At 41.7% G+C, this 10,458-nt stretch overlaps 1 protein-coding gene across 5 annotated transcripts in view; it reads left to right on the top strand.

The window, feature by feature from the left end:
- Positions 1–1,733: 1,733 nt before the first annotated feature.
- Positions 1,734–10,458, top strand: part of LOC146972460 (zinc finger protein 516-like) — a 46,305-nt gene continuing 37,580 nt past the window's right edge. Inside the window, exon 1 of one of the 5 annotated variants that reach the window (XM_085802686.1) lies at positions 1,734–1,821. The gene's annotated coding sequence lies outside the window, so the exon portion shown is untranslated. Of the gene's footprint in view, positions 1,822–4,564; positions 4,888–10,458 lie in introns of those variants that run through there. The other 4 variants (XM_085802688.1, XM_085802685.1, XM_085802689.1 and 1 more) reach the window with 4 other exon arrangements.

Here is a 10,458-nt window from a genome sequence, read left to right as displayed (position 1 = left end):
TGTGTGTTTCTTATGTGCTGAGTAGCTCATATTTCATCAAGGACATAATGACTTACCTAATAGTCTTGATGTTAGTGCGTACGTGCAGGTATACGCGTGCATGTGGATGTGGATGGACATTTAGCGTATTATATTTGAAGAATCTGTGATGCATTTTTAGCATTTGTGCCTCACACCCGTCTGTGTGTGCATGTGTTTGTGTTGTCATTATATATGTGTAAATGCTCAGCAACCCCCCCTCCCGTGGAGCTAGGGAGTGGGGGGGGGGGGCTCTCATATACAAAGCACTGTGCCTGCCGTTACAATTCAAGAGCTTGTTTCTGATAAGATGTCTGTGTTTCTTAAGTCACTGGTACATCAGCAGTCGGCAACATGGCTCCCTCTTACTGCACGCATGCTGAGCAAACAAGGCTGACCTCTGCACAGCAGCACCCACAACAACACCATGGAGTGACAGTTATTACAGGACTTGAGCATACAGTACAACAAGCTGGAGAACATGTTAACAGCAGCATTAACTACATCCGCACAGCATCATTGTCTTTACACCAGGGAGGATGTTTGTATGGTGAAGAGTAATGCCCTGATAGCATCACCATTGGCCCTGATCTACAACACACTGATCTGCATATTTGTCCAAAACTGTTCCACACCCTTCTGGTCCTTCAGGTTAACCCCATTTTTTTTTATGTCTGACATTTTCTTGGGTGGGACAAAAGAAAGCTTGCTAATTAATCAACTGATGTCAGTGTGTTTAAACTTATTTTCCATAGGTGGGGGACAAGTGAAGTCATAATAGAGCTATACAACAAGTAACAATTGTTCAGCAGTTTTGTAGTTCACAGTGAACTAGTTTGACTCTCAATTGCTGCTGTTATTCTGTTTATAGCATATGTGTTAAACAGGACTGAGAACCTGCTCGACTGATTCTCTGTTGTGCCATTGTTGTGCGTTCCAGTCGGATTAAAGTGCCAAAACAAAATGTGAATATTATAAGAAGATGGAGATTCGATATGTTTTTATGCAGTTAAAACCACATGAATTAAAAAAAAAAGAAAAAAGAATTCAGCTGAACAATATGTCTTTGTGAGGGGGGGGGATAAAAAGAGGAAGTAGGTTTTCCCAGCATATGAACCAGGAAAACAAAGTATTTTTCCCCTTCATATTTCAAAACATTAAGAAAGGAGACACAGCCATCTTCACACAGACGTTTAATTTCCTCACAAACAGCTGTCTGGGTGTTGCAACAGGGTGGATCAAGGGGGGACTCTTCAGCTGTCAGTATATGACACTCGATTGGCAAACAGTTCAATTACATCACCATCTATGATTTTTTTGTGTCCGTGTTGAGCCGTGACGTCATTCAGACAGTCCACATCGGTCCGCACAAGTGTCCCAGGTGGACAATGTCCCCGTCTTTGTGCACTTTTTCTAAGTCCTTTTGCACTATCAACAACTTTTCGCTGATGAGACAATAGCAGATAGTTCCATTTAATTCGGGAGGAACCATTCGTCCGCGGAATAGGGGTGTCAGGAAACTGTTAAGAAAAACGCACCCGGGCGCCAAACCGATATGTTCAATGCAGTTATCACGCAGCTTCACGGCACGAAACGTGTTGCTGTGTATTTAATTTAAGAAAAACATATGGGCGATATGCGAATAACCGCGGAGAGGAATCCCTGGTCCTCCCCCCACGGGACGCAATGGACTCGACCTACTCAATCATGCACTTCAGCATACACTGCAAAGAGCATGCTTTCACCTTTAGGATTGTCTGTGCTTCTTGAAGTCACCCTGGATTATTCTTTTGGATAAAGCAGGTACGCAGATCTCACGCTTTCCTTCTCTTTAATACGCAACACACACACACACGCAGCACACTGGAGCAGTCCATGTGTTCAGCCTGGGCTGTAGGTGGAAGGCGATTGTCTGATCTTGATTTATAAATAGGTTACATGTAGCCAGGGGTGTAGTGGTTGATTTAAACAAAAACATAATCTTCTTTGACCTCCTGTCGTTGAACATCTCGTGGAAACAGAACCCGAAGTAAGTACAAGAAAATATGTCATGTTTTTCACTTGTCATAGCCACTAACTTGTACCAGCAACTTGTGATGATCATTGTGAGTCATCATATCCTGAGAGTAAGGATTTGAGAAAAAAAAAACTGCCTAAAGTAAGTTATTGAAATTAATGATCATAAAAATAGGAGTGTGAATGAAGTGAGCACAGTCGGTCTCATATCCTCCAACAACATCCTTGAGGTTAAGCAAACTTTCCACAGCCCAACCAACCATACACACTCATCTCTTCCTCCTTTCCTTCAGTATTTTTTTTTTTTGGGCAACACACTTTATCACCGCAGCATCAGAAGGGCAGATTAGTGGCAGTAGAGAGTTGTAAATCCAGTGCAGAAAACATCCGGGAGAGGAGAGAGGAGCAGTTCTCCTTCTTTCTCACTTTGTGTCTTTTTTTTTTTTTTTAAGATTGTTTTATTCACACGGAGACAGACACATAGGGTAGAGGTGGACGTTGGGGGAAGGAGGAGGTGGGGGGGTGTTACCCATATTAGGAAGTCCTGTCCTACATAATAGATACGGCACAAACTGCCAGTGAGCAAGGCACAGGTGCCAGCGTCCGGAACGGAGACTCTCTCTCTCTCTCTCTCTCTGTCTCTGTCTCTCTGTCATTAATATGAGGATCTGAAACCACTGGAAGCTCCGCGCTGCCGCAGTTCTTCTCTCAGTCTCTGCGCCAACTCACAACTCATCTGCATGCAGCGTGTGTGTGTGTGTGTGTGTGTGTGTGTGTGTGTGTGTGTGTGTGTGTGTGTGTGTGTGTGTGTGCGCGCGCGTTTGTGCGTGTGTTTTCGGGAGTGTGGGGCAGCGGAAACATGTGGCGAAGGAGGAGTAGGGGGGGTCGATTGGGTGTTTCGTGCGCGTGCGTGCGTGCGTATATGTGTGTGATGTGATGAGTGGGTGGGGGTATAACTTTGTTTCCCCCCTCGTGATAATGATGCACCTCCAGGATGTGTTCCTACTGTTATGGTAAAGGAACACAGTGGGACTCATCTAGGTGGTGGTGGTGGTGGTGGTGGTGGTGGGGGGGGAGGTCTCAGTCTCAGTTGATGACGATTTTTTTTTTTTCCTCCAATTGCACACAGGTGATTGTGCCACAGTCTCTCTCTCTCTCTCTCTCTCTCTCTCTCTCTCTCTCTCTCTCTCTCTCTCTCCCTTTGTGTGTGTGTGTGTGTGGATAGAAGTAACCCAAGCACACCCAGTGTGTGGTCACCAACACGTCCTTTACGCACGAAACCGATTGCGCATGTATGAGACAGGCAGCTTGTGATCTGGAGGCGATTGTTCAGTGTCGCCTCATCTCTTCTCTGGATACTTCAGACTACACACACACACACACACACACACACACACACACAGCAGCTGATCCACCTGGTAGGAAGCTCTGCAGACATGAATGAAACAGGAACAGTGAAATGTGCGACCCTCGTGTTGGACTGAGGTTTAGTGACAAGGACTTTACATCGCGGGAACAAACTTTTCTGCTTCTCCTTTTTCTTCGCCCTCAATCTTGTCCTCGGTGTTTCGCATACACAGACGCGCGCGCGCACTCGCACTCGCACTCGCACACACTGCTTCTTTCCATCCATGATGCGTTCAGGTGCTCTCATAAACTCCGGGATCTTCACTTTTGAATCGTACAAGTTTGATGATAAATTCCCTTTTTATGTTCGACCAGGGAGTTTAGCCTGACCCTCTGTTGGGGCATGGGGGGAGTGCTGAATGATGTCATGTGTTTATCACAAGACCATCTATGGGGGCTACCCACCACACTTCCTTTAATGGTGAGGGAATGATAGAAAATGGATTGGTCATAGGTCCCATCAGAGTGATACGAAAACAAACTGCCTTAATAAAAGGAATTTAAATTTTAAGTTTTTTTTTCTTTTCTTTATTTTTTTGGAAAATTAAAATGAGATTCTGATCAAATAAGCAAATTGAACCACATTGGTTCATTTAAAAAAAACAAAAAAACTTTATTATCTTAATAAATTAAAGTCATGTACTGACTGACTGTATATGCAATTGTATTAATTAATTGGAACATTTTACTCATTAAAATGTCAGGAAACAGAAAATCTCACAGCAAAATCTTCAAAAGTCGTTATGTCCAATCAGCAGCTCTAACCTGATGAAAATGGACTCTCTTCTAATGAAGAAGAGTGGATTGTCTTCACGTTTTGAGAAAATGAAACCAACAAATGTTTGGAAATCTTCCAACACATTCCCCCAATATCTGTTCATTGTTAAAGCAGTCAGTCATCTCAAAGACGCCTAGTCCTGGATGATTATTGACATTAGATCTGAATAAGTGTAAAATATTCGCACAATTACTTATAGGCTTATCGTGCAAACTCCCTTTTCTGAGGAATGACCTTTAAATGCCTCCCCTATTTTAAATAAAAAAATACCCGGAATTCCTAAGTTTAAATAACAAAATTTCCGACACCACCTGAAGGCAGCAGCAGTGAAACGACAAGAGACGAGAGAGGGAGAGAGACAGTGAAACAGCGAGGGGAGAGAGAGAGAAGAGAGAGAGAGAGAGGGAAGAGAGAGAGAGAGGAACCTGTACTGTTGTAGTTCAACACAAGGAGCGAGGAATTCGCCGGAGATGATAATAATAATTTCAACGCGATTTTATTAAAGTTGAGCGGCGGGTCGCTGTTGTCAGCCGCTGCTCTGGAAGGTGGAGTGAAGCCTCTCTGCTCTTTATCTCTGCTGGATCTGGACTCTTTTCTATTTGCTTTTGGGGAGCTGCACCGGTCCTTTCTGTGTGTGTGACTGCTGGAGCCGAGCGGTGTTTTAACTGGTAAGGAAGTGACTGTGTATAATTATTATTGTTTGTAATTTTGAGGGTGTGTTCGTCGGGGTTGCTGCTCCTACTGCTGCTGCTGCTGCTGCTGCAATCTATGGCTATTACAGACTCTTTGCTTGAACCTAGTCATTTCCTTTAAGAGTGCAGAGACAGGACTGAGTAAGAAACGGACAGCTAAACTACATGTGCTAACAGTGGAGATAAGGCTCAATTTGAGGAATGTTTGACTGATACGAGACCGGGACCTTGAAACAAGAGCTGCACGTATCCCTGTGATACATGAAGGAAATATTGATCAAATCTGGCTCAACAGACTTCATAAAGGAATTAATTAGATCACAGACCTCATAACAATGCTGTAAACTACCGCAAGACATCTAATAAACTTCTGTCGCAGCCTGAGTCAGAGTGAAAATGATATCTATAGAATAAGTTATAATAGGAAAAAAGAAACATAAAACCAAGGATACAGAATACCATATAAGTCATACCTATTATAGCCTAGGTAGCCACATTATAGTATTAATATAGGAGTGTCATAGTGACTCCCTCAGGGGAAGGCTGGAGTAGTTATCAGACGAGATAGTTATGTAAAAGCATAGTTTGCAGTAGAGAGTGAGAAGACTGTCTGTGCACGTGCACGTGCTCGCGCGCGCACGTGTCAAAACATGTAGTTTCATGTTGCTAGTAGTTTGATGATACAGTACAAATGACAAACTATGGGAACAAAACAAAGCAAGACTACACATTTTCTTATCTAGTGGTAATATTAGTAACATTAACAGTAGTAATACTTAAATGTTGGTTGAGTTCACTCACACACACACACACACACACACACACACACGCACGCACACGTGCTGACGTATACGTGCATGTGCACACCCACACAAACCCCATTATATTCCTGTTGTCACTTGTGCTGTAGCCTATGTAGAAGAGTGAGAGAGTTTTACTCTGGTGTTTTTCAACTTGTATACATTTCTCTCTCTCTTATTCTCTGTGGTATTCCCTCACTATTCCAGAAACAATCCCACAGTGTGCAGTCGATCCACCACTTCTGTTTTTTGCTTTCTGTACTTGACAGCGTTTTTTTCCATCTCCTTTGATATTGACTTTCTGCGGTGTGCTATTTTCCTCTGTACTTGTTGAAAGATACAGCAATTTCTTCTGTGTAAGGTCACACACACACACACACACACACACACACATACAGAAAGAGATAGCAATAGAGGAGAGTGGGAGGGAGGGAGGGAGGGAGTGAGGGGATGGAGGAAGAGAGGCAGAGCGTTGTTTTGCAGACAGGATTACATTGTCTCCCCCATGTCAGATTTCAGACGTTATGTTGAACACTTCTTCTAGAGCCTGTAGCTCTTAGTCTGTGGTTGCACAATGAATACAGCACCCAACAACACAACAACACCACAACAACAATAAATGATCTAACTTCTCCAAACTGACTGTTGGATAATGAATAGTCTTAAAGAGCGCCACCTGTTCGCCAACCCATGAATAATATCAGGAATAGATTTGGAGGTAAACACATTTAGTCACTAAAAGCTTTAGGGGAGCTGGAAATAAATACTTTTCATTTAATTCATTTCTGTGTAATAATGACTGTACTGTCAGACTTTAGGTCATTTTTGTTTTTTTGCTTATGAGTTGAAGGGAAAACCACAAACCTGATGATTTCAGTGTGGGAGTTTTCGTCTTATGTCATGCAAGTGTCCAAATGCGGTCATGTCTGACAACACTTGTTGAGCGTTGAGAAGAAAGGCGAGAGAGGAACGTGACCCATGTTTAAATGCGACTCGGGTGTCAGTCGACAAACACAAATGTGATTTGTGTTGATATACGCTCTTTCCATGGTCGTAGAAGGGATAGGCAGTGTACAGAAAAATTTTGATTTTTTTTTTTCTTTTTAGGACGCCTGTCACAGATGCCTCATATTTACGAAGCGATCCCCAGAGAGCTCACACATGACGCAAGTGAAGCTTTTTGTATTTGATTGCCTTCCACCATTGTGTCTCCTCTCATACACTGAATAAATGCTGCATACATTTGGCTTTTGTCAATAGGACAGTTTGTCTTTTGTAAGCAGCTTGTGTGCTTGCTTTTGCATCCCCCGTGTTTTATCATGATCAAACTTTCAACTCTTTATCCCTCCCATAGACTTGACTTTAAGTTTTTTTTCCCTTTTTTTGTGAAGTTCACCCCTCCCATTACACCCTCTTTTTTTCCTGTATCTGTGGGAGTAAAATTAGCAATTTCATTTTTTTTGTCTTCTCCCTTCAGAGTGTGGAAGTGTTTTATTGGTGTGGCGAGAAACAATGAGGACAAGGCAGGGCTTTGTGGTGGCAGAAATGCATTTTTAACCCATGTGAATGAATGGCGCCTCACATTCCACAGCAGCAGGCCCTTTACTGAATGGCAGCACTAACTCGGCTGTTTTCATTACTCATTACTGCCTTGTGCCTTTTCACCATGGACATAGTCATTTACCTTCACCAACTGAGAAGGGAGAGGGGGGGGGTTAACACTACAAAGACTATGTCATGGTCGATCTTCAAGGTAATATCGCAGTGTTTCTTTATAGGCTATCATTAGTTGGAAAAGGATCAGTTCTGTTGTCATACTCAGCAGTTAATATTAAAACTGCCATAATCAAAAAACATATTATTTATGACAATGTGTACTGGGAAACTTAGATTCACATATTGCTCTGTATCTGCTGGATGTGTAAATAGGCAACTGTTCCCTATAGCTGTTTGCTTTTGAAAGAAGATGATCTTGGTTGGCAAAAAAATATTTCATCTTGCATTGGTGCAGCAAGGCATTGTTACAACAAAGTTAATTCTTTATTTAAAAAAAACATCTCCTTGGCTGCATCTGTACTGTCATGGAAAGTGGCTGTAGCTGTACTGCCTATTTCAATGAAGAAATACTGCACATTTTTTATTGTAATACTGACAAATGAGAGAATGGACTATGGTCTCTGTGGGTGGGTTTCCAGCTTCCTTGTTGAATCCATGTCTGAGAGAGTTCCAGTGCAAGCTAGTTGAGGTCTACAAATGCTACTTATGTCATAAACTGAATCCTTTCAGTTCTTTTTAGGGTGTAATTCCTACCCTGCTTTGACTCTGCTTCTTCATCTTTGTCCAAACTGCTCATGTTAATGCTGCACCACTTTGAACTAGAATAGATATGAAAGAAGTAAAGGCATTAAGTCACAAGTGAGATATGTTTTCCTGCTGAGTCAGTTAGGCAGAATCCTTGTGTGGCCTATTCCCCTTTTTCTTTCTTTCTTTCTTTCTTTCTTTCTTTCTTTCTTTCTTTCTTTCTTTCTTTCTTTCTTTCTCTCATCTCTCTCTCGTTGTGCTTTAGATTGTATCAATCTTTTTTCTACATGAGCAAAGATCTGCCTTCACAGGCTTAAATAACTTCCAGTGGCATATTGAGGTTGGATTATGGCAAGAGGCAGCAAACAACAAGTGCAAACAAAATTTTAACAGCTGTTCCTTTTTTGTTTGGAAACAAAGAAGAAAAAGAAGAGGAAGAGAAAAAAAAAGAATTGCGCATGTCTTTGCTGCATGGTGGTCCAGACAGTCACATCATTTTAATACAGGACCTAGTGTCTATTCTGTGTTGATGGCATTGATTCCCTGCTGCATGGTGGGGGTTTCCACTCTGAAAGGGCAATCTCTCTGTGTTAGCCTAGAAACACCAAGCTCCTGGATTAAATTATAAATGAGCCCTCCATGGGAAACGTATTGCTTACTGCCTAGGATAATCACAAGGAATTTAGATTTCATGCAAGTGTCATCCCCACACATCTGTAGTAAAATGCACTTGTCCGTTTCTTGTGACCAAAAGATTCGTGGATGCCAATTTTTCTTGAAACTTTTGTCGACAGGTGTGTAGTTAATACCTTTATTTAGGTCACACCTGCATCTTCGCCATCGCCACCCATATGGATCAGTAGAGTCTATTCCAAGCCAAGCCACACTGTCCAGGTAGTAAACTGTGAAGCCTCATAGCTGTTGAAATTAGACCCAAAGAAAATGATGTAGTAACCGGAGGATTAAGATAGGAGAGGGGCTGGAGTTGATGAGGGGGGGGGGGGTTAGAGGAGGCGCGGGCAGGAGGGATTTAGGCACAGGGCCATTTTAGCCTTCGCCAATGCTGACAGCAAGGGGAGAGAGGAGGGTGGTCGCGGTGCTGCACGGTGCTCAACTGTTGCATGCTCTATGGGTACTTTTTCATTAAAGCTCCACATGGTTGATATTTTGTGCTTAGATTTTTATCTTTAAACTGTAGCACCATGAGAGAGGTCACAGTCTCCCCCTCCCCCCCAGATGTTCATTGTTGTTGCCCAGTATAGAAACCCACTCAAACAGTATGGCATCATGGGAGATTGCCCTCAGATGTAAGTTATGTAGATTTAGGGAAAAGTTCTATTCTTATTCATCATATTAGTTGAATATATCACAGTACACGTTTCTCCATTCACTCCATTCTTATTGTGGAGCATTACGTTTAAAAATGCAGAAGTAAACTGCACTGACTAAATCAAAAGTGACATCAGCTCTAATAGAGAGGGGAAAAAGCACCCGTAGAAATCTGACGTGTTTTTCCTGTATTTTACCAGGAAGTCCTAGATAAAAATGTCCTTTATAGGAGAAACCAAGACAATAGCCAAAATAAAATAAAAAATACTACATAGGACATGACAGCAATCTGAACTCTTCAATTTAGGTCATTTAAATAGCAGAATACAAAATTTGTAGTCATTTAGACAATTTTGTTTGCTGTGATTAGCTGTTTTGATACCTGTGCCTTCATCAGGGTAACTAATGGAGGACGGTGTTATTCATACACAGCCTGTCATTATCCACAATTATAATAGCTGAGTGTGACTGAGTGAAAGAAAATGCAACACAATTTAGTTTTGGGTGTATCTAGTTTTGTAAATGTTCAATAGATGTTGTTACAAAAGGCTACATTCATAGACATCCACAGCTGTTTAACATGTGCAGCTTAATGTAAAACAACAAAGGACAACATTTGCTGAAGCTGAATTACATTATTACATTAATTACATTACATTAAATTAAATTGAATATTAAAATAAGTATAAAGAATAGACCTGCTCTTCAGTCTCAATAATGTTTATGGTGAACATGTCCAAATCAGGTCATGAGAACAATTTCTAAATTTGTTAGTGCCAGAATATGCATCTGTAGAAAGTATTTTCACAAAACATGTTCCTTTTTTCATGTCTATGTCTTATATAGTAAAACATGAAACCTGCAGCTAATAAAACAGCATTTGTAGTCATTATTGAAATGCTTGTTTGTGTAGAAGAGTCAGCGATAGGTAAGCAGTCGACGTGTGTCATGATGACTTCATGTCTTGGCCACCTCCGTCTCACACGTGATTCTGTCATAACCGCTGTCTGAATCCTGCAAATGACCCAAATGAGAACAAGCCCAGTCAGACTACCACCGGCTGTACTGAATAAATAATCATTTCGATAGCTGTGCAAAAGACAAGAACCAAATCTGA

The sequence above is a fragment of the Trachurus japonicus genome, chromosome 16 (genome assembly GCF_045865225.1).
Source record: "Trachurus japonicus isolate A0001 chromosome 16, Traja_1.0".
NCBI classification, from domain to species: domain Eukaryota; kingdom Metazoa; phylum Chordata; class Actinopteri; order Carangiformes; family Carangidae; genus Trachurus; species Trachurus japonicus.
Note: the sequence above shows the minus strand (reverse complement) of the source record. Positions and strands in the feature narration are given on the sequence as shown.